Here is a 25,011-nt window from a genome sequence, read left to right as displayed (position 1 = left end):
AGATTGAAGAAATTCATCCAATTTATAGAAGAATCGAAGAGATGACAAGATTAGCATGATAGTGATTCAAATGGAAATTCAAATCAAGAATAGCAAAATTATGACATGTCTATGACAAATTGCTATGCAAGGATTTATGACAATTTATGACAAATTTCTATGCAAGGATTTATGACAAGAATTTGAAATAGAAATAGACATTTAGGAATTTAGGAGAATTTAGAAAATTAGGTTAGAAATGATGACTTGGAAATTAGGAAATTGATGCAAATTAGGTAAATTAATTAATAATTTCTCATTCATTAATTAATTTACAAAAATAGGAGGAATTAATTAGCCAATTAAATAAACATTTAATTGTGACAAGAAGACTTAGGATAAATAAATAAATTATTTAACTTAGAGGGAAAATGCCAAACAAGATTAAATGAATAAATCATAAAACCTTGGAAGATGAATTAGCAATGCGAGAATGACAATTAGGTCTTGATTGAAGATAATTGACATCGATCATGATTTTGAATTGATAAATGACCAATGTTGATAAATGATTTGATTGAAATTGGTTGACAAAAATCATGACAAATTGACCAAATTGACATGATTGAAAAGGACAAGGATCGATGATGAATCGATCGCAATATGACAAGATTGACAAGGACAAAGATCGACCAAAATCATGATTGAAGATTGTTGTCGACAAGACCAAATTCGAAAGCGAAATAGATGAAGAATGCAGAAGAAGGACTCGATGCTCACAAATGATAAAGACCAAGTGCGTGACATAGGAGAAATGTTAATGCGATGCAAAAACCTAAAATGAGGCAATGCACAAATGTGAAAGTATGACTCCGCAAGCGTTGACCATTTTTAGGTGTCTACATTTTGCCCTTCTTTGAGACAATGCGATTTTAAGCGTTGTTTCAAAGAACTTAATGAAAATGTCCCAGACAATAATAATGACATATGCATGCCCCCTCAAGGAATTGGCTGGAAATGTCGAGAAAAGAGGCCAATTGATCGATAAAAATGATAGGAGATGATAGGATCGAACGAACTGCCAAGACTGACGGAAGAAATGTTAGTAAGAAGAAATTAGACAGAGGACAGTTAGAGATGAAGGAAAACTTGCTTTCACAAATGCACATAAGTAGGTGAGAACCTTTATTTGATATGGCAAAATGGATGCGTAGCATCATGGCATTGAAGGCCAGAGCTGAAATGCAACCCTTTTTGCAAAAGACAGACACACCATAGACAAACAACAAGCACAACAAAAAAGAAAAGGGACCATGAACCATCCTGGTCACTCTAAATCACTCAATGACATTATCAAGCAACATAGGAACATGATCAAAGCCAAAGATAAATCAGCAAAAAGATAAGATGCACAAATTCCAACAAATCAAACAAACATCTTGATCTTCGTTGTCAAAAGTTGAAAGCGTTGATAGGACGATCATGTTGTCTGGTTTCAGGACATACGGTACCCCGTCTAAGACAAGACATAGTCTGGTTTCGAGTATACCACACCCTGTATAAGACCCGTGATATTAGAGACAAGGACAAATGATATTGATGGTAACGTTCGATTGATATGACAATTGTGATCAGTTTGAATGTCTAGTTTGATTGAAAAAGTTCATCTATTTATGCATGATTTCATTAAAGCACAATGTTGGATTGCGAGTTGTTGGAGGGATGCTCAGCGATTTGTCTGATGCATAGAGGGGTTATTTATTGCAAAAAAAAAAAATGCTTGTTTTTGGATTTTAATGTTTTTTGAAATGTTTTTGTGTTCATTTTTTCAGGACTTTTTATGATTTTTTAGGATTTTTCTCAAGACATTATATGACTTTTTTTGGGTTATTTCAGGACATTTTACAATTTTTATGAGATTTTTTCAGGACATTTTTCAATTTTTATGATCTTTTTAGATACTTTTTCAGGACTTTTTTCAATTTTTTAGGGAGTTTTTTCAGGACATTATATGATTTTTTTTTAATTATTTCAGGACATTATTTGATTTTTCTGATCTTTTAAGACATTTTTCAATTTTTGTTGAATTATTTCAGGACATTTTTCAATTGTTATGATTTTGCCCCCAATGTCTAGCAAGGCCAGGAATATGACAGGTGAATAAATAGGCTTGCTGAAATGATGGTGGATAGAGGGAAGACAAAGGCCTTTTATCATGGAGACAATACGGATGCAATTTTCAAGGGCTATTGCATGATGGGACAAGAGACTGGATATGACAATGTAAAGCAGGAACATGGCATGAGGGACATGTCAAGAGGCTTTTGAAACTATGCTTTAAATGTTGCGTCCTTATGTCAGATCAAGATCAAGGAATGAAAAAGAGTGTATGGATAGTGATAAGATATGGATAGGATAAGCAAGACCAAGAATGGATAAGGGACATGGACTGAAGGTCGGGATAGGATACGGGATAGTGACAGAAAGTTGCAATAAGCTAGGGAATATGGATGAAAGGTTGTAATAAGCAAATGGATAAATGACCAAAAGCTATGATGGACTAAAAGCGGAAAACAAGATGCATGATGCTCATGAAGATCCTCAACCTTGTCAAGATCAAAGGTGGAAAGAGGAAACTGGACATGAGGGATGATAGGACAAGGAAGGAGTATGACAGGGGTTCGATAGGATAATGGAAGGGTAATGACAGGGGTTCGATAGGATAATGAAGGGCAATAGGATATGAAGTAGTATGACATGGGTTCGATAGGATAATGGAACAATGAAGGACAAAAGGATATGATAGGATAAAACCTGCCCCCAAGTGTGGTGTGCAAGAAGTTCATAAATTATGCATGACGCCTGTTTGCCAGGTTTTCATCAATGGATGAATTATTTTTGCTTTACTTTTTTCTTTTGTCTTTTTTTTTTTTTCACTTTTTTTGAGCTTTTTGATTTTTTGAGTTTTTCAATAGAAGATGGACACATGATAGGGGATGGAAGAAGGACTCAAGCGTCTTTTTTTTTTTTTTTTTTTGGATAGTAGCCTTAAAAAAAAAATGGACCATGACCTTTAAAAGTATGCTCAAAGATGTTGGTAGGATAAGGACATGAAAATGAGATGAAACTAAGGCAAGGATTTATGTAAAGGATTGGACCGAAGGGATCGAAGGATGGAAAATATGAATTGGATAATAGGTAGGGTATTGGAATAATTGTTCTTGAGTGGATGGAAATTTTGGCAAGATTGACATTGGCACACACCTTGAGGGGTGATGAATTGATGGAGGAAAAATGGATCTCAGATTGTGAGATTTGGATGGAGGAAAGGCTATGGATTTTGGGACATAAGGGCCCAAAACGGATGAAGAAGGTGATGGAGGAACAGACTTGGAAGGTTTGGATGGAGGAATAGCAATTTTGGATGCCAAGTTGGATGTTTATTTAGGCTTTTGTGCTTCAAGGAGCTTCTTAGGGATCCACATGGTTTTTGATTTTTCATGCTTTTGTGGTTCCTTGGAGTGCATTGCTTGCACAAGGGATTTAGGAACCCATATATATTTTGACTTTGCTTTATTTTGCTCAGTGGGCCTTTGTGGCCTATGGGATATTTCTTTTTCTTTATAGATCAAATTTTTATTTGTTTTGACATGTCGATTATATTGGACATGTTGATCCTTGAATACATGTGGATTTCTAGACTTATGACTTTTATACTTGGCATTCAAATTGCTTGGAGGGGGAAAGGAATGCATGGATGGACATGAATGAAATGGAGTTCTTTTGGATTGATGAAATTTACTCAAGGATGTGTGCCTTTGCTGACCTTGCATAGAGGATACAGGGATATAAGGACCTAAGATGGATGGAAGATATGATGGGGAAGGGATATGTTTGGATTTTGATGGAGGGATACCAACGTCTTGAGAGTGAGTTGTGTAGACATGACCCTTAAGATCTTCTCTGATATGGAGGGGTTCTTTCTCATGAAGGTCTACTCCTTTGCCTTTATGAATATATTGACTTGTAGGATACTCTTTTCTTTGGGAAGAAGACGTGAGTCCATTATGAGGTGGATATGATATGAGAGAAATAATGAGATCTTGAAGTGGATCGGATTGCACCAAAGTGGAAGAACCCATTATGCATGTCAAGGGTTCATGAACATCTTGCACTGACACATTAGAATCATGAGGGGGATTAGGATCATGAGAGGGACTAGGATTTTGTAGTGGACATGGTTCAATGGCAGGCTCTTCAAGAGATGGAATGGGATAAATAATGGAATCATCAAAAGAAATGCGATCTTGGAGTGGATATGCTGGATTAGGACGTGGAGATGGAGGAACAAGTGGATCTTGTGGAGGATCTAAAGGAATAATTTGATCTTGACAAGGAGGAAGATCATTGGAATCCTCTTTAAAGGTGCTTTGCTCTTGAATTTTAATGGGATCATCGGAAAGGATGGAAGGGATATCTTGACCTTTCTTAGGAAGTGGAATGTCAATGGGATTTGAAAGGACATTGTGTTCATGAAATGGAAGGGGATCATTTGGGATTGGATGAACTGGGATATCTTGATCTTGCTCAGGGAATGGAGTGTCAGTAGGACTTTGGATAGGATGGACAAGAATAGGGGAATCATCGTGAGTGTCTAGGGAAATGGGATCTTGCTCAACAATTGGATGGGATGATAAGGTTTCAGGATCTTGATCTTGATATGTTTTAGGACTCATTTCTTCATGCTCTAAATTATCCTCTTGACATGAGGTTGGACTTTTGATATGCATGGAGGATTCTGACAAGGGATCAATGCTTTGGCATGAAGGAAATGCACTTTGAACATTTGTGATGGATTTTGGCAAGGAATCAATGCTTGAACATGAGGAAGAGGGACTTCAAATGGGGTCCTCTAAAACAGGTAATGGCAATAAAGTGCATGGTGGCATTGGGTCTTGTATTTCTGAAACATGACAAGGATGTGCATCATGAATTGGATTATCTTGGCAATCAATTATGGATAGCTCTTGGATAATTGCATCCTTGGGTGTATTGTTTGATGAGGACAATATGGAAGGTTCTTGTGAAACTTCTAGAGGTGTAGGGATAGATGCCACTGGAGAGTCAATTTGTTTGTGAGGGGATGAGGCATTGCTAGACATGGTTGTATTATCTTGATCTTCCTCAAAGAACTCACGTAGTAGTTTCCTTAAGAGCATTGCAATAAAGCCACCTTTCTTTCGAGGTTTTGACATGATTGGATCTGGAATTTGAACTTGTTTTTGGTTTGATGTCATGTTTTGATATTGGACTTGGTTCAATTGTTCTGACATGTTTGAAACTTGGGTTCGTGTGTGCTGCAACCTTTGTTTTTGAATGTTTGGTTGTTGTTGTTGACATTGATATGTTGATTGAACTTGTTGATATTCCACCATTGGTTGAACTATTTGTCGACATTGTATAGTTGGTTGGACATATTGTTGAAATTGAACCATTGGTTGTGTTGGTTGCATATGTTGGACAATTGGTTGAGCCATTAGTTGTATTGGTTGAAAATCAGATTGATAGTAAACACCTTCTTGTTCTTGTTGTGGAGGCACATAATGTTGAAATTGATGTTGTCTCCTTTCTTGAAATTGTTTCATCATCTCTATTTGTGAGAGGAGAGCTGGTATGTCTGATCATTCGATAAGAGATCTTACATCAATTGGCTCAATATTTAGATTTCGACCTAGAAATTTTTGAAACATTTTGGACATTTGTGATCTATTCTTCTCAATGTTTTTCACTCTTTTTTCCAATACCTCTTCTTCTTGAGCTAGTTTCTCCTCTAGTTTTTGTATTTGGAGACTTGTTTCATCATAAAAAGTTTGATCAATGTTGCTTTGTTGTTGGGTTGGATAGAATTGTGATTGCATTGTCGGTTGATATGTCAAACTTTGTTGCATCATTGGTGCTTGGAACCTTGTTTCAATAGACATGTCACTATGCGAATGCAATATTTTTTGGAATTTTTCAAGGATAATGTATGATATGCAACTAAATGCAAACTAAATAAATGAGAATGCAATCTATGTTTTTGGTTGTTTTTGAAGATTTTGACAAACTTTTGAAATGCAAATCTAAGAGAGGGACCCTTAGGAAATTGGAATGATGTCCAGACCTCAAAGGACAAAAGGACTTAAGTGACAAAAGGACAAATGACAAAGTCTCCCCTATATGCTTGGATACTAAGCTAGGTTTGACCAAATGACAATAATGACAAAAAGAGAAAAGGTTTTAATAAGGTCTAGATCTCCTAACAATGACTTAGGGTTGTATCAAAGATTTGGATTACTCAAGTATGACAAAACCTAGCTTTGAGACTATATGCAAAAGGGACAATCAATATGCAAGTGACCCTAATATGATATGATAATGACCCAAGCTTAATGAAGAGACCTGGGGTATGCAAATATGAATGACAATGGTATGACTTTAGTGCAAGAGGACATATGCAAATGGATAACCCTTATTGAAAAGAGTATGACTTAGGTGAAACCTAACCCTGGTAATTGACAATGACTTTTGCAAAATGCAACCTAGGATGAACTTAAATGTAAGTGACATGAATGTTGAGACAAGATTTTGAACAATATTTGACAACCATGTTTGAAGATGAGTTCTGAATCTTGATAAACTTTTGTTGGATGAATATCTCTTGTGTTTAATCTTATGTTGGATCAATTTGTTTTGCTCTTTGAAATGGGATGCAATTCAACTTTTGACAAGCAAAGAATACAAGATATTGCAACTTAGACTCAAGACAATCATGCTCATTTCCACATTTCTTATGGTAGGCAAAGACATTAGGTACTTGAGAGGTAGACTCATTATTGGATTCAAGGAGAATACATAGATGCTTGACCCCACGGGCTCCCCTCCATGGCACTCACTTCTCAGGGCAGCCAATAATCAGTCCCCATGGAAATCTCCCCATGGCGAACTTAGTATCTCTTCCAAGTATCCGAATTTGTCCTTCTCAAGCAACTAGAAGGGTTTTTGGCCTCTAAATACAAGGTGTTTAGTAAGGATTTCTATTAAGCATTACTCCTTGATGTCACGCAAGCGTGATTGAGACATTAAGCCCATCAAGATACCAAACAAATGTAGTCACGCAAGCATGATTTAGACCATGAGGCCCTACTTAGATGTTGATATGAGAAAGAGTCCAAGGGTCATCACTTCCCAAGTAACTGCAATTCCCACGTAATACTTCCTTCAAAGCTTTCGCTCATCGGGTATTTTTTTATAGTGAGTTAGAATGCCAAGGAATTCTAGCCGTACTCACTTTGGGTCGTTCCCTTCTCATGATTATCACTTGCTTGCAAAAGCAAAGTGGTCGGGAAGGCAGGCCCTGTAAAGGAGACACACAATCAAAGACAAAAGCATGGTATCGAAGATCTGGATTTTTGATCACCCTAAGAAGGATGAGAGAATACTCTCCTACTCCAATGTCACACTCAACAATCAAAGAAAAAACATGTTCATTCCAACCTATTTAAAAATCACTAGGTGCCTAATTAAAAATCACAAACACAAAGTTTGGTTGTTTCTCCAAGGCAACCTGCAAAACCCAAGTTAGAAGTTTGATTTGTTGTCTTTGACTATTGATTCTACATAACACATGTTAGTAGTTTGATTTGTTGTCTTTTCCATGCATATGCCAAGATGCTGTAGATAATTAGTACCAAAAACCAAAACACAGAAAACAGAATGCAAAAACAAGACAATTTTCAAGTAAAACACTGCATTTTTTACCTCTGTTCTGGACTTTACACAGGCGCAGAAGTCATGACACAAGCGCAGAACCCATGACACAAGCACAGAATGTCTCTAACATAAGTGCAAAATGCATAACATAGGCGCAAGTTGTCTGACACAGGCGCAGAAGTCTCCAGAAAGCCTTGCACTGCCCTATTTTTGGGTTTTTTGGCCTGCAAATCAACTCAAAAGCACTCAAAGACACAATAAAGAGGTTAGATGGTTAGTGTTCATGTCGGGTTCACCAATTAATGTACATTATGAAATAAGAGATCATCACAAGACAAAGATAAACATAATCATCAATCACAAGTGCATTCATTGCAATGATCTATCCTAAACAACACTCAATAGAGACATGAAATAAAAACATTCAAAAGCAAAGATTATGCAAACCATAGACATGATTTGAATGCTCCTTCATGTGGCTCCATTGTTCTTCTTTCCTCTCCAAATAGTTGTGGATCTCACCTATAAGTGCACACACAATTGAAAGCAAGTAGACGGGATTTTTGATCAAGAGTACTAGAAGCGTAAATTCGATAGTCTGATTAAGGATTATTCTCATTATTAGCCAAGATTGAAGAAATTCATCCAATTTATAGAAGAATCAGAGAGATGACAAGATTAGCATGATAGTGATTCGAATGGAAATTCAAATCAAGAATAGCAAAATTATGACATGTCTATGACAAATTGCTATGCAAGGATTTATGACAATTTATGACAAATTTCTATGCAAGGATTTATGACAAGAATTTGAAATAGAAATAGACATTTAGGAATTTAGGAATTTAGGAGAATTTAGAAAATTAGGTTAGAAATGATGACTTGGAAATTAGGAAATTGATGCAAATTAGGTAAATTAATTAATAATTTCTCATTCATTAATTAATTTACAAAAATAGGAGGAATTAATTAGCCAATTAAATAAACATTTAATTGTGACAAGAAGACTTAGGATAAATAAATAAATTATTTAACTTAGAGGGAAAATTCCAAACAAGATTAAATGAATAAATCATAAAACCTTGGAAGATGAATTAGCAATGCGAGAATGACAATTAGGTCTTGATTGAAGATAATTGACATCGATCATGATTTTGAATTGATAAATGACCAATGTTGATAAATGATTTGATTGAAATTGGTTGACAAAAATCATGACAAATTGACCAAATTGACATGATTGAAAAGGACAAGGATCGATGATGAATCGATCGCAATATGACAATATTGACAAGGACAAAGATCGACCAAAATCATGATTGAAGATTGTTGTCGACAAGACCAAATTTGAAAGCGAAATAGATGAAGAATGCAGAAGGACTCGATGCTCACAAATGATAAAGACCAAGTGTGTGACATAGGAGAAATGTTAATGCGACGCAAAAACCTAAAATGAGGCAATGCGCAAATGTGAAAGTATGACTCCGCAAGCGTTGACCATTTTTAGGTGTCTACACCATCCATGAAGGATTGATAGGAATAAAGAATGGGAAAGTGGATAGACCTTTTGGATGGTACTTCCTCCTCATGCATTTATTTTTATTAGAGGGTGGTGACTATTTTGCAAGTGGAATGGATATTGTGAAAGAGAAAGATGGAGAGAAGATGCTAGTGCAGTTATGGAGTACAGTGTTGTCATGGGATAGAGAAGATGTTAGTTACTTAAAGTTTGATAAGTGTTTTGCATCTAAGATTAGGACTCTTATCTGTTCAGAGAATCCAAGAGTCCCTAAGGTTCTTTTGGAATTCATTAGGCCAAAAGAGTTTCCTGAGAATATTAAAATTATCCACAATTGGAGTGATATCTACTTATACCCTATCTCCACAGTTTTCAGAGTATATGGTTTCAAAGGCACTCCATTTTTGTTGCCCCATCAGGTCCCTCTTAAAGTGAGAATTGCAAAAATCCTCAGGCAAATTGGTAGTGTGCAAGGGGCAAAGTTAATAGGCACAGGTAAAGGGACCATTTTCCCTACAGTTACCATAGCACATCAATTTGTAATAATTAAAGGAGGTTGGAAGTATTTTGAAGATTTCCTTCAACCATACCATTTATCAACTGCAGTATCCCAGTGTGCTGACCCTGAAGATTTCTTCAACGGCATGTTTAGAAAGAGGGCAATATGTAGAGGTAGACCCCACCAATTCCAGTTTCCTAAAGACCTCATTAGGAATGAGTTTGATTTAGATGAGCAAGAACTGAGGAAAGAAAAGTGGGTGGTCTACAAGAAGGCTTTAGACTTTGTGCACCAATTTGACACTAGCTATGACCCTTTGTCTAGCTTTCACCCCTTTGAAGAGAAGATAAAATTCTTTATTCTTTAATTTGAGGATGTGATGCAGACATTGAAAGAAAAGAGGGAGGTTGTAATTAAGAACAACCCTGAGAAAGCAAGACTAGTTCTAAATAGGTCTACATCTGCCAGAGCAATCCCTTCTGGTGATTACATGTTACATAAGAAGTCCAACTATAGTGTGTTGATGCCTACAACAAGGGAGCCTTCTACCTCAAAAGGGAAGAGGAAGATACAAGATGTCATTGACATTCAAGATAGCCCAAAGAAACAAAGAGTGGGAAAGGAAGTACAATCTGATGAACCCTTGTATTCCCCATCTCAATCCCCTATTCATATAGGAGATGAACAAGCAGCAGCTAAGCAACTGTTACAATTAGGCAGCCTTGGAGAGATAGCATACACATATGATGAAGTGGAAGAGGGAATGCCAGAAGAGCCCCTTACTACTGAGATGAACATTACTACTAATGAGTTCAAAGGCCAAGAGTGGGATCCTGAGATCAAGCAAGCCAGTGAGGATTTCTTGGCTAATAATAACTTTGTCACATCAGGAGCTTTCATGCAATTTGTATGAAAGCAGAATATTGATAAATTTAATGCTAGGTGTAAAAAGAGGAAAGGTGAGTAGCCCCACAAGGATCTAGCTATGGTGGAGGAAGAGATAAAGCAAGAAATGGTTGATGAGTTTAAGACCATCACTCTCGAGAAAGGAAGAGACATGGTAGCATAGGCTGGGGTACTTATTCTCCCCGAATGGGACATAGCAAATGCCTTGGTTTTAGAGGTAGTAAGAAAGGAGACCAAACCTATGGAGGGAGTCACTTTCAGTAAAGATAATGTTGCACTGGTCATGTGGTCTCTTAAAAGAGATGAAAATAAAAGGAATAAGGACACCCCGAGGTCAAGTTACCTTGGAGGAATGATAGTGAAAAGAGTGCAGAGCACTAGGGTAGTGGAATCTGCTAGCACTATGCTAGAGACTGCAAAGTTTAGTGTTGCAGTAGCAGAAAGAGAGGCTAAGGAAAAGGCAGATCTCCAAGTTAAGTTGGAGACAATTTTAAAAGCTTACAACAGTGCCAAGGAAGAGGTAAGGGGTAAAGATAGCATCATCGCCAAGCTACAAATCCAGTTGGCAAGACAATACCATCAAGGTGAGTCCTCAACATTGATGATCTCCTCTTCTCCTACAAGACCTCCACCTACCAACCCCATTATTGAATTCCCGCCATCTCTAGCACCTTCTAGTTCTCAGTTGATTGAGATCATTCCCCATGAGTTGGAGAATTTAAAACAGGCTCAGGCCCTATATGCAAAGAAATATGAAGAGAGAATAAGGGCTACAATTTTAAGTTTTGTTGACACTATAGGGTCTTCACTAATGTATAATAACATGAGTAAGATTTTGGAAATGTGGGATGAGTTAAATGGGGACAAGGCTGTTTTAATGCCTATTTTTTTATAAATGGAGACCCAGATAGTAGGATGTAGAACTTATTTCTGTGTCCTATGATGAGGCAGGGAATGACCCCATTATTAAATCTACCAATAATATAATAAAGGATTTATTAAAGTTGGCAGAAGGAGTGGACAATGTAGATAGAAAGATCAACTTGTACAAGAAAGAGTACACTGATAAAGTTTTCAAATTACCCCCAGGAGGTTTTGCTAGCCCAACCCAATTAAAGGACAAACAAATATGGCTTAAGGAATTGGAAGCCAAACTGTCACCTAGAATAAAAGGAATTGTCAAATTAGAGGATGCCTCCATATTTGTCAAAACAATTGAGGAGATTGAGAAAATCAAATCTCATTATGGTTTTCTGAATTCAGAGGTCAATAAAATGAGGAATTCTTGGAAAAGATTAGCCAAGACAAAAGCAAAAGTGATTAACTTCTCATGGCCTGCTAATGAGGTGTATCAGGAATGGAAAAGAAAATATGCAGTGCTTGATGTGGAGCAGTTAGAAAATGTTGCAACAGAACAACAAGTGGAAGAAGTTGCGGATGCTGAAAGAGACTTGTAACCGCATTTGAAAAGGTTTTGTAACTTCTTCTTAAGAAGTAATGATTGTAACAAACTCTCCTAGGAAATTTCAAAGCTATGTGTGCATCCATATTGTTATAAATGGATACCAGGACTAGTATAAAAAGGGGATCACAAGGAATTGTAAGAAAACACTGCAGAAATTTATCTGAGCCCTTTTCGAGTTTTGATGGAGAATACTCAAATGTTTTTGTAATACTTTCAGAAGAAATATCAATACACAGACCATTGGTTTTGAGTTTAAACTTTGTGTTGTCTTCAAGTATGTTTACAAATGTTTACTGTTTCATTCTGAGTAATCTAGGATTATTTCTTTTGAATATGGGTTGTAAGGCAACTTTCAGTAGATATGCTTCTTAGCTTTTCTATTCAGGAGGCTAATTAAATACGCAGGAATCATTTCTACCAGTATTTGTGGGATACTTTGAATTTTGATGAACATGGTTTAGTTTGGTATGAATAAATTCTTATGTGTGTCAAGCATGTATAGGGATCTGCAGAAGCCAAACCAATGGGATATGTAGAGATATTTGAATGTGGAAGTATTGTCTGAACTTAGATGACTTTGTGACCTTGGATATGGCATTGGTGTAGATCAAGGTTGTCTATTACATATCTTGTAGTTCAATACTAAATATGAATACAAGTTTCATTTCTTTGTTTCAGTTGATTTTAAGGTGATAAGATCCACTGGTTTTCGAACTGGTTTGCTGTGGATTTATCTTTTAAAAGTGTGAACTCGGTTCACAAAGGTATACCCACCTGAACTTTGGATAAGTTCAAAGTGTAGAAGGTTAATCAAACCTTGTCATATGTTGTCCTGAAAGTTTCCTTCTCTTTAATATCTCTTCTGCATACAGAGTTTATCATATCACTATAAGGATTTTTAAAGGAATCAAATTTTGAGAACAACAAAAGTGGTGACTCTGCTGGGGAGAGTCACAATAAGGATCCAAATGCACATATGTGCTTAGATTTATAAGGAAAAATTATTGTGTGTTTGTGGAATAGATTGGTGCTTTAGTGAATATAGCAATGGTGTCTGGAAGTCTCTATTTGGAAGTTCCCTCTATTTTCTTTTGATATATGATTTTGGTCTGAAGTTTTGCAAAGTTTTATTCAAAGCTTGTTTTCACACTTCCCATAGTCTTGTGGGTGGTGACTCTGTTATCTTGGAACCAGTCCTTGTAAAATACATAAAATTTTAAAAGGAAGACAAGCATAATGCAAGGAGGAAAAAATACCAGATCATTCATGAAGAAGCATCCTCATGAAACTTTGCAAGAAGGTTTGTCTGAATAGTCACGAAGAGGTCAGAAGAGATCACTACTTCATGAACCATCAAATGCTACTTGGGTGCAAAAAAATAACAATACCGGTAAGATACCTGATCAACCTGTTTATGCAAAGACTAATTCTTCTTCCAGAGAATCTGAGCATGATATATTAGGTTTCCATTCTGGTTTGTTTGTAAATATAGATAATGCTCATGCTTTAAATCAAGATATATCTCATGTTAGTGTATCTGCGAGAGATAGGACTAGTTCAAATGCAATCAGACATTCTGTGCCTAGAACAATTGATGGAAATATCAACTTTATTGATATAGATCAAGTTAATATATCTGACTCTGAGGAGAATTTCCCTGATGAAGATAAAGTGTCACAAGAAATAGAAGATTTAAATAGGAGGGTCCACCACTTAATCTCCTTAAGAGCCCAAAAGGAAGCAAATAAAGAAAAGGAAGTCAAAGCAAAACAAATGGAGAGAGATAGGCTTCTTAGACAGATAGCTGATCTTGAAGTGTTGGCTAAGGAAAAGGAAAAGAGTGATGAGGAAGGCCCTGTGATCAGAGAAATTCTAATCCCTAAGGCCAAGCCAGCATATAGGTTAGTAGTCCAGCCAAACAGGGAAGTGCTTAGTGAATCAAAGCCTCCCAGGAATAATGTTGATAAGGGGAAGCAGAAATGGGTGGATGATGGAACTAGATCTAGAAATACAGAGGAGATCTCTCATAGGTTGATAGCACATGAGAGAGAGATGGAAAGAATGAGGAAGGAAAAGGAGGATCTACAAATGGAGCTAGAGAAAGCGGAGTTGGAAGTAGCTAATCAAGAAGTTAAAAGAAAAATTAGTTACCTAAAAGCTCCCCCTATCATTTTTCCATCAGAAGATCTTAGTCAGCTTGATCCTCAGCAAATTTCCCTCCCCCCAGTTAAAATTCAGCCTACTGTGCCTACTAATACAGCAACAGTTAGTCAAATCCCTATGAACAATCAGCATAACCAAATATCTCAAACCCCAATTCCAAAAGTCAGAATGAACATGGGAAACAATAATATTGCTAACCCTTTTCAAAGGAGACCTATCAATTTAGAGCAGTATAAACAATTGTTTTTTGATGGGATCCCAGGATATCCCAACCATGTTCCTACTGAGTTAAGGGACAGACTTCATAAGTTTGTTGGAAATAATGCAATTAGTGTTGAGGAACATTTAAAATACTTTGGTGACTTAATAAATGATTATGAGATAGTGGATGAAGATGTTATAATGAAATTGTTTATTCAGTCCCTGGTTGATGATGCAAGAGATTGGTACAGAGGTCTTCCAGTTAATAGCATTGGGTCTTGGGAGGATTTTAAAAATTGTTTTCAAAAACAATATGGTGACAAAAAAAATGTGAGCTTTATGCTCAATGAATTTAATAACATTAGAAAATCTGATAATGAAATAGTCACTGATTTCAATGCTAGATTTCAAAAGGCCATGCATAGATTGTATCAGGTGATGAGGTTAGATGATAACATGTGTCTGAACACCTATTATAATGCATTTGATTCAAAAATGGCCTATATCTTAAGAGATAAAAATCCACATAACCTGAGGGATGCATTTAGAATTTCCATTAATATGGAAAGCAATAGAAAAGCATCTGGGAAGTTAGGAAGGAGAAAAAATGGTAGGCTATGGCAAAAAATAAAATAGCAACCTAACAAAGTTGCTAAGGAGGAGGACAAGATAGAAAAGTTGGTTATTGCTATGAAGGATCTGACTGCCAAGGTAAATAAAAATGATAAGCCTCATTATAACTGGCAAGATAGACCCCCTAGACTGCATGACATGCCCTATAATACTGACTGGAAAGATGGCAAACCCCAAAATGAGAAGCCTAAAATTTCCCAAAGCCAGGATACCCCAGATCCCTTAAAAGGAAAAAATGTCCATAATATAGAAAACACTCCTTGGTGTATTGCTTGTGATGGGCCACATTCACCTCATCAGTGTGCAGTAGCTCAAGCCCTTGAAGAGTCCATGAGACAAGAAGTTGAGCCTGACATTAACATGTTTGAGACTATTATAGAAAGTGATGAGGAATCTATACAAAGTGAATGTAGTGATGTGTTGGATAATGAAAGGTTTGTTCAAAGACAACTAACACTGGACAGGAATCCTACCTTGAATGTGGTAACAATTGAAGATGAAGAAGTACATCTCAGAAGGCCTAGTGAGGAAGAAGTTAAAAATCTCACCAAAGCTGCTATTGCTAAAGAAAAACACAATTACAACTTAAGGAGCACTAAGAAGGACACTGATCAGGGTGAACCTAGTTCCATGTTTATAAAAGAGGTTACTCAAAAGGGGGAAACAAGTAGTGCTACTAATTTCCCTAAAATTGGTCAAGAAAAGAAAGAACAGATTAAAGATGTACCCAAGAGTGCAGATGATAAAAGTACCAATGATATACAAGGAGCTACCACAGCAAAAAAAGGCAAGTCAGCTTAAGGCAGAAAGAGTTAGAGCTAATATTGAATTAAGCAGTAGTTCCACATTTGACATGGCTCAAGCTCTTACACAAATGAAAGTTACTGTCCCATTAATAGAATTACTAAAAATAAAAGAACATAGGGATGCAGCCTTGTCTTTGTTTTCTAATATATTTGACAATGACACAGTCTTACCCACCGGTTCAATTAAAAATGGAAAGGATCAGGAATTCCAAACCCCAGAGGTTTGTGTTGGAACCACTATTACTCAAGAGCCTTCACAGGTAGATCCTTTTTATGTTACTTTGTTAGTGAATAACCGGTTAATAAAAAGTTGTATGATAGATTCAGGAGCTGCTGCTAATGTAATGCCCTATAGTGTTATGAAAGAACTAGGACTATTAGTAACTACTATATATGGAAAATGCTATGTTATGGATAACAGGGAAGTACCTGTGATAGGTACAATGAGAAATGTTGAAGTAAAAATAGCAGCATTCCCTAAAGCAACTTACAAAATGGACATTATTGTTACTGACACTAAACCCCATTATGGTATGTTGTTGTCCAAGCAGTGGGCAGTAGCAGTAGGAGGAAATGTCCAATTGGATTTATCTTATGCTACCATCCCAATCAATGGGAATCAGGTCAAGTTGTACAAGGAACCATGTGCTCCTAGAGTAATTGAAAATGTAGATCCTAGTATGCTCAATTGTATGATTGATGTGGATCTTGATAATTTCATACTACAACCAATTTTACCTCAGTTGAAGAATACTGGTCGAATTAGAATCACAACAACATGGTTTATGGTAGATGTATTTTGATGGAGCTTACTCCAAAGAAGGATCTGGAGCAGGGGTTCTTTTTGTATCCCCATCAGGTATAACTTTTAAGTATTCTTTCTTATTGGCTTTCCAATGCACAAATAATACTGCAGAGTATGAAGCCTTGTTATTGGGGCTTGAGGTTGCAAAAAGGCATGGAATCCAGCTATTGAAAGTTTTAAGGGATTCAAAATTGGTTGTCTCTTAGGTAAGATCCAAATATGCATCCAAAAATGATAGACTAAAGAGATATAAACATGTAGTTTGGGATGCCATTGAGCATTTTAGTTCATTTTCTATTAATTGGATAGAGAGATCAAAGAATATTATGGCAGACTTTCTAGCTAATGTTGCATTGAAAAATGATGATGCAACACTAACTAGCATCTCCACTGTGGAAATAAAATCTAGGCCTACCATCCCTGATAATGTGTATAATTGGCAAGTTTTTGCTGATGATGAAGATATTCTTAGGTTCATTCAATGTGTTGATGATTATGATGGACAGAAGATTGATTGCAATGCATTGGTGGAGGTGGTTGACAATAAGGAAACAGTGTTTGGAAATGACTTGGTCCAGTTGGAAACAAATGAGATACCTAAAGGGTTGGTAGAGCTAGAGAGCATGTTTAGTTACAATGGCAGTCACTCACATCAGCAATCTACCACCAAGTTAGAAGAATTGGAGGAGGTAAACTTAGGGATTGAATCATTCCCTAAGTTAGTATACATTGGGAAGAAATTACCCCCTCATGTTAGAACTAATCTTAACAATTTATTGAAAAGATATAAACATGTTTTTGCTTGGTCTTATGAAGACCTAAAGGCATATAGACAAGACCTTTCTCAACATGAAGTTCCTTTACTTCTAGATGCTAAGCCTTTCAGACAGAAGCAGAGACCTATTAACCCCCTGTTAGAAACTAAGATGCAGCAAGAACTGACTAAGTTAAGAGAAGGAGGGATTATTAAACCTATAAGACATTCTTCATGGGTCTCCAATTTGGTCCCAGTAAGAAATAAAAATGGGGACATTAGATTGTGTGTGGATTTTAGAAATTTTAATTTTGCTTCTTTAAAAGATAATTACTCTTCCCCCAATATGGAAGTTATGCTGCAGAGAGTAACAGGTTGTGATCTTTTGTCCATGATGGATAGTTTTTAAGGATACAATCAAGTTTTAGTGAGGGAATTTGAACAGTTCAAAACTACTTTCACTACTCCATGGGGAACATATGTCTATGTAAGAATGCCGTTTGGATTAAAAAATGTTGGAGCTACATTTCAGAGAGCTATGGATGTAGCCTTCAAAGAATTCATCAACATCATCATGGTGGTTTATCAAGATGATCTAACTTGCTTCTCTAAAAGGGTCGATGACCACTGTGGACATTTGGAAAAGGTGTTCAATAAGGCTTTGGAATTTGGTGTGTCATTAAATCCCAAGAAGTATCATTTTGGGGTCATCAAAGGAAAATTATTGGGGCATATTGTTTCCAAGGAAGGGGTAAGAGTAGACCCTGAAAGAATTGAAGCAATAAACAAAGTGCCTGAACCAAAGAATGTTAAAGGTATTCAATCCTTTTTAGGCAAAGTAAATTTTGTTAGAAGATTCATTGTGAACTTTGTAGAGATAGTGAAACCCATTGTCAAGTTGCTCAAGAACGATACCAAGTTTTGTTGGGATCAAGAAGCCTCAAAGGCTTTTGCTGAAATTAAAAAAGCCATTCAGGAAGCACTAGTGCTGAAATCTCCTGATTATAGTAAGCCCTTTTCTCTGTTCTCTTTTGCTTCATACCATACAGTAGTTGTAGTGTTGTTACAAAAAGATAATGAGGGATATGAACATCCCATAGCCTTTTATAGCAAGTCTTTGCAAGTAGCATAATTAAAGTATGAAACATGGAGAAATAGGCTTATGCTTTAGTTAAAGTTGTTAAGGCTTTCAGACCATACCTTGTGAATGCAAAAATCACTACTTATGTCCCACATGCTACAGTCAAGGATATTTTATCCCAATCTGAGGTTACAGGAAAAAGGTGCAGATGGATCAATAGAATACAAGAATTTGACTTGGAAATAAAGATCACCAAATTGGTAAGAGGCTTAGGTATGGCCAAGCTCATGATTGAATCTAATTGTCTAAATGTTGAGATACATAATGTTGAAATCAAAAGTACTTCATTCACTAGTATTGAAAGGCAACCTTGGTATTCAGAGATAGTCTGATTTTTAAGAGATGCTACATTTTCAGAAGGAATGATACATAATCAGAGAAGAACTCTAAAACTCAAGTCACAAAAATATGTTCTCATTCAAGGTGATCTATTTTGGAGAAAAAGAGATGGAGAACTGCTAATGTTTGGATGAATTTCAGGCTAAAAGGGTGTTGATTGAAATGCATGATGGAGTATGTGGAGGCCACTACTCTGCTAAGACAACTACTGGTAAGATAATCCAAGCTGGATACTATTGGCCTACCTTATTCAAGGATGCTCATGAACATGTCAGGAAATGTGACCCATGTCAAAAAATTTCATCCAAATTGAGGTATGAAGGAGCTTTACCCCTAAATCCAGTCACAGTGGAAGCCCCTTTTATCTAATGGGGCATTGATTTTATTGGAGAGATTGTTGAGAGATCAAGAAGAGGTCATAGATGGATCATAGTAGCCACTGATTATTTTACTAAATGGATTGAAGCTATTCCCACAAGAAGAGCTACAAGTAAAGTTGTCATTGACTTCTTGATGGATAATGTTATAACTAGATTTGGAATACCTGCAAAATTAGTAATGGACAATGCCATGAGTTTCAGGTCAGAAGAGTTTGTTGGATTTTGTACCAGTCATGGAATAATCATGTCTTACTCTTCACCCTATCATCCTCGGGGAAATGGACAAGCTGAATCTAGTAATAAAAGCCTCTTGAACATCATCGAGAGAATCCTAAAAGAGAACAAGAGGTCTTAGGATCAAAAGTTGAAATTAGCCTTGTGGGTTGACAGAGTAACAGTCAAGAAGGCCATTGGAATGTCACCTTTTGAACTGGTTTATGGTATACAAGCTAGACTGCCAGTAAAAAATCTTCTTCCAGTTTATAAATTCTTGCAAATTAAAAACATGGAGTTATCTGAACCTATGGAAAACCAAATGATTCAAATAGTGGAAGTGGAAGTGGAAGAGATCAGAGCTCTAGCTCATAAGAGAAATCTGAAGATCCAACTGCAGTCCAAGTACCTTTTTGATAAAAGGACATCATTAAGGAAGTTTCAAATTGATGATATTGTTCTTCAGTAGAATGCAAGAGGACAGGACAAAGGAAAGCATAAGAAATTTGAAACATTATGGATTGGCCCTTTTGTGGTCTGCGATTTAAATGGAAAGGATTTGTATTTTATGAAAAATATGAATGATGAAGTACAGGAATTTCCAATGCATGGACAATTCCTGAAACATTATTTCTCTTGAAGTTCATGCACAGTAGGTCCATTGTTTGTATATATTTTGTTTGCTTCCTGTTGTTTTTGTTTGGGTCTGTGTTTTGGTCTGTTTCTCTAGAGTTTCTTGAGTTTCTTGTGTTGACCTTGCAATCAACCATCCCCAATCAGAGCCATTGTTCTCGCTATTTAAGAAAAGGGTTTTCTTTTCCCATGATTGGCTAAGTTTTTGAAATTTTGATTCAGGTATGCTATTAATTGCTTCAAATCTATTTTAGGACTTTAAGTGTTAAGGGTTTTTAGTTTTAATCGCTCAAATGTCTAATCAAAACCCTCTGGTTTCTATTCCTATGTTACTTTATTTACTTAAGTAATGGGTCTTGGGGTCATGTGAAGTGTCCCCCCTTTGTTATTTGCCTAGGCGGTCATTAAATAATTGTAAACATCTATGCCTTATGCCTTATTCCTTCTAATATTGTCGGGTCCAGTAAGTGTCGCGCAACTTTCAAATGAATCTACGACTTTCACTATATCGTTAGGCAAAGTTGCGGGTGTGTTAAGCTATGCGAAATAGCGAAGGGAAAAAGCATGTTTGACTATGTGCATTGGATCTAGTTTAACAAGCCTCCATCTCACTTTGAATCTAATGGCTGGCATTGATTCGCAACCGAAATGAGTGAGTAAATTACCTTTCATGAAGTGGTCAAAAGGTTTGGCAGGACCCAGCAGTGAAGAATTTTCCACAACTAAAAGGCGATCAAGTTTAAAAGAAATCAATGGCTCACGTTGTTTCACGGCTGATAGATGCTCACATGTTATGCTCTATGAAATAGCGAAAGGTTTTTTGGCCCGGGAAAAAGAGGTTCCTAAGAAGCATAAAAAATGTGTGGGTCATCAAGATCTAATGGCTAGCACATTTTTGCAAGAGAAAGATGCTCGAAAGATAGCTTTCATGAAACAGCGAAATGACATAGCGTTCCAAGCAAGCAGTCCAGCTGGTTGAGATTGAAAGTAAGACAATGACATGTGGCTGAAAATCAAAGTGGTCATCAAATTGGATTTAAGGACTAAAGGGTGGGTCCAAGAAGATGAGTCATGCTGCAGGATGAGAAGTGACCTGGCAGATACAGGTGGCAAGGATAAAGTGGATCCTGATGTTTTCTTTCAGCGAATAAAAATTTGACATGTCAGTTCAAGAATGACTAGGTACCATGTGGATAAAGCTGAGTTACAAGACCCACGTCTATCGGATTCAAGTAGGTTGTTAAGAATCAAGAAAGTTTGATATAATCTAATGGTTCGCGTGAGTTCACGAAGGTAAGATGCTAGTGTTTTAAGGTCTACGAAATGGCGAAAGAGCTAGTGGGCCCGAAGAACAAACAAGGCATAAAGGTAAAAGATGATCAACTCTATTTTGATCCAAGGGTTCTCGTTGTTTTGTGGCTACAAATCAACTAAGGATTAAGGCCTATGAAATGGCGAAAGAGAAAGAGAGGTTCTTCCCAGCATGACATGGAATGACAGCTATTACTTCTTGTAAAGCTCGATGGTGATGTGTCGATTGACACGTAGTTTCAAAAGGTTATTAAGGGCCCGCCAAGGTGTAACCGGCAGTTATGCAGGAAGTAAGACATGTGGTTGACTCTAAACTAAGCCCAAAGAGTTTTCTAGGGCTAATGGCTGAGTTCCATGTGGCATTTGTTAACCGGTGAATAAACGGGGTAAGCAATGTCTAGATAAAGGTCTCACTTAAAACATGGTCATCTCAAGATTGATCCAATGCTTCTCGTTGTTTCATGGCCCAAAGATGGAAGCGGATTAACCCCTACGAAATAGCAAAAAAATGTTAGCCATCAAGATGAGGCGCAGTTAGTGAAAAAGTTGACAGTCCCGATAGGAGTTAAAGACCAGGTGGTTAGAGTTCCATCTAACACTTGGCATAGCTTCACAAAAGGAAAATGCTCAGGGGATAAAGCTTGAGAAATGGCAAAAAAGAGGTAGGGCCTGATGCAAAGGCAAAGAGGTTAAAATAGTGTAAAGACCAATCAAGTCTCATCTCATCAGATGGCTAGCGTGATTTCGTTTGGCGAAATTGCTAGGATGTTATGCTCTATGAAATGGCGAAAGAGAAAAAAGAAAATATACAAGCATGTTATGACCCGTTGGAGCAAAAATTTTGAATTCTTCTATGAATTAAATTCTGAAAGGACGGTCGAAGCATGCGGTATCAATGTTGTAGTTAAGAGCCCGACTACCGTATATGATCTCGCATCAATTGAATGAAGGCATCATTTTGAAAAATAGTTACAGAGAAGCGGTTGCAGAGAAAATTTCTTCAGTTGCAGAGTGAATTTCTTCAGTTACAGAGTGGATTTCTTCAAGCCAAAAACAGGTTCTCTTGTACTCTTGCTTGGCAATTACTTGACAGTGTGTTTTAATTGGGGTTTTGATTTGTTACAGAATAGTTGGGGTTGGTAATTAAATTGCTTCCATAGTTTTTTAAGATGGCACCTAAAAGAGAATTCTCAGGAAAGGTTAATTACCAGGAGAGGGCCATCTGTGATGATTTCCTAGAATAGTTGACAATGTCAACTAATGTGGTAGCAAAGGTAAAGGAATTAGTGCCAAGAGCTCCTCACCTAAAAATAGTAGAAGGATTATATGACAACGGAAACTGGCTAAGAGACCCTCAAATTGGGTTGTCTAGGTTGGGGTTATTTAAGGTTGGATTTGGTATGAGAAATTCCCCAGCCCTAATGAATAGTATCTGGGAGTTAGACGTAGGCAAATTGGTGGTCCCTAGAGTATTCATGGATGTAGATCTCCTAACTCAGATTGCACACAACTATGACCCAATCACAAGGTGTGCTAAGGATATAAGTGGGAAAAGCCTCATTGAAATAAATAATGAGTTCAGAAATGATTTTGGGCTTAGTGAATTTACCAATTTTTTAGAGCCTATTAATTTTAAATCACTAGCTCAGGTTTACAATGTGCAGAGGAACCACCTTAGAAATGGGCCTCTTAAAGAATTCTTTGTGAAGATAGGTGGATTAACAGTTGTAGGACCCAACACTAAGGAGCCTTTCTCTCTAAATCTATTCACCCTTAGGGCCAAAGGATTATACTGGTCACTCTGAGAAATTTTAGGAGAGGATGCTGAGGCAAATATGCCAACTCATTACATGTTAATGATTGCTCAAATTTTGAATCCTTCTTTGGCAGTGACCTTTGATTATGCTTCCTATATCACTGATGCCATCCATGAAGGATTGATAGGAATAAAGAATGGGAAAGTGGATATGCCTTTTGGATGGTACTCCCTCCTCATGCATTTATTTTTATTCAAGGGTGGTGACTTTTTTCCAGGTGGAATGGATATTGTGAAAGAGAAAGATGGAGAGAAGATGCCAATGCAGTTCTAGATTATAGTGTTGTCATGGGATAGAGAAGATGCTAGTTACTTAAAGTTTGAAAAGTGTTTTGCATCTAAGATTAGGACTCTTACCTGTTCAGAGATTCCAACAGTCCCTAAGGTTCTTTTGGAATTCATTAGGCCAAAAGAGTTTGCTAAGAATATTAAAATTGTCCATAATTAGGGTGATATCTACTTATACCCTGTCTCCATAGTTTTTAGAGTATATGGTTTCAAAGGCACTCCATTTTTCTTGCCCTATCAGGTCCCTCTTAAAGTAGGAATTGCAAAAATCCTTAGGCAAAATGGTAGTGTGTAAGAGGCAGAGTTAATAGGCAGAGGTAAAAGGACCATTTTCCCTACATTTACCATAGTACATCAATTTGTAATTATTAAAGAAGGTTGGTAGTATTTTGAAGATTTCCTTCAACTGTACCATTATCAACTGCAGTATCCCAGTGTGTTGACCCTAAAGATTTCTTCAACGGCATGTTCAAAAAGAGGGCAATATGCAGAGGTAGACCCCACCAATTCCGGTTACTTGAAGACCTCATTAGAAATGAGTTTGATTTAGATGAGCAAGAGCTGAGGAAAGAAAAGTGGGTGGCCTACAAGAAGGCTTTAGACTTTGTGCACCAATTTGACACTAGCTATGACCCTTTGTCTAGCTTTCACCCCTTTGAAGAGAAGATAAAATTCTTTATTCTTTAATTTGAGGATGTGATGCAGACATTGAAAGAAAAGAGGGAGGTTGTAATTAAGAACAACCCTGAGAAAGCAAGACTAGTTCTAAATAGGTCTACATCTGCCAAAGCAATCACTCCTAGTGATTACATGTTACATAAGAAGTCCAACTACAATGTGTTGATGCCAATAACAGGGGACCCTTCTACCTCAAAAGGGAAGAGGAAGATACAGGATGTCATTGACATTCAAGATAGCCCAAAGAAACAAAGAGTGGGAAAGGAAGTACAATCTAGTGAACCCTTGTATTCCCCATCTCAATCCCCTATTCATTTAGGAAATGAATAGGCAGCAGCTGAGCAACTGTTACAATTAGGCAATCTTGGAGAGATAGCATACACATATGATGAAGTGGAAGAGGGAATGCTAGCAGAGCCCCTTACTGCTGAGATGAACATTACTACTAATGAGTTAAAAGGCCAGGAGTGGGATACTAAGATCAAGCAAGCCAATGAGGATTTCTTCATTGATAATAACTTTGTCACATCAAGAGCTTTCATGCAATTTGTATGGAAGCAGAATATTGATAAATTTAATGCTAGGTGTGAAAAGAGGAAAGGTGAGAAGCCCCACAAGGATCCAGCTATGGTGAAGGAAGAGATAAAGCAAGAAATGGTTGATGAGTTTAAGACCATCACTCCTAAGCAAGGAAGAGACATGGTAGCATAGGCTGGGGTACTCATTGTCC

The sequence above is a fragment of the Cryptomeria japonica genome, chromosome 1 (genome assembly GCF_030272615.1).
Source record: "Cryptomeria japonica chromosome 1, Sugi_1.0, whole genome shotgun sequence".
Classification (NCBI taxonomy): domain Eukaryota; kingdom Viridiplantae; phylum Streptophyta; class Pinopsida; order Cupressales; family Cupressaceae; genus Cryptomeria; species Cryptomeria japonica.
Note: the sequence above shows the minus strand (reverse complement) of the source record.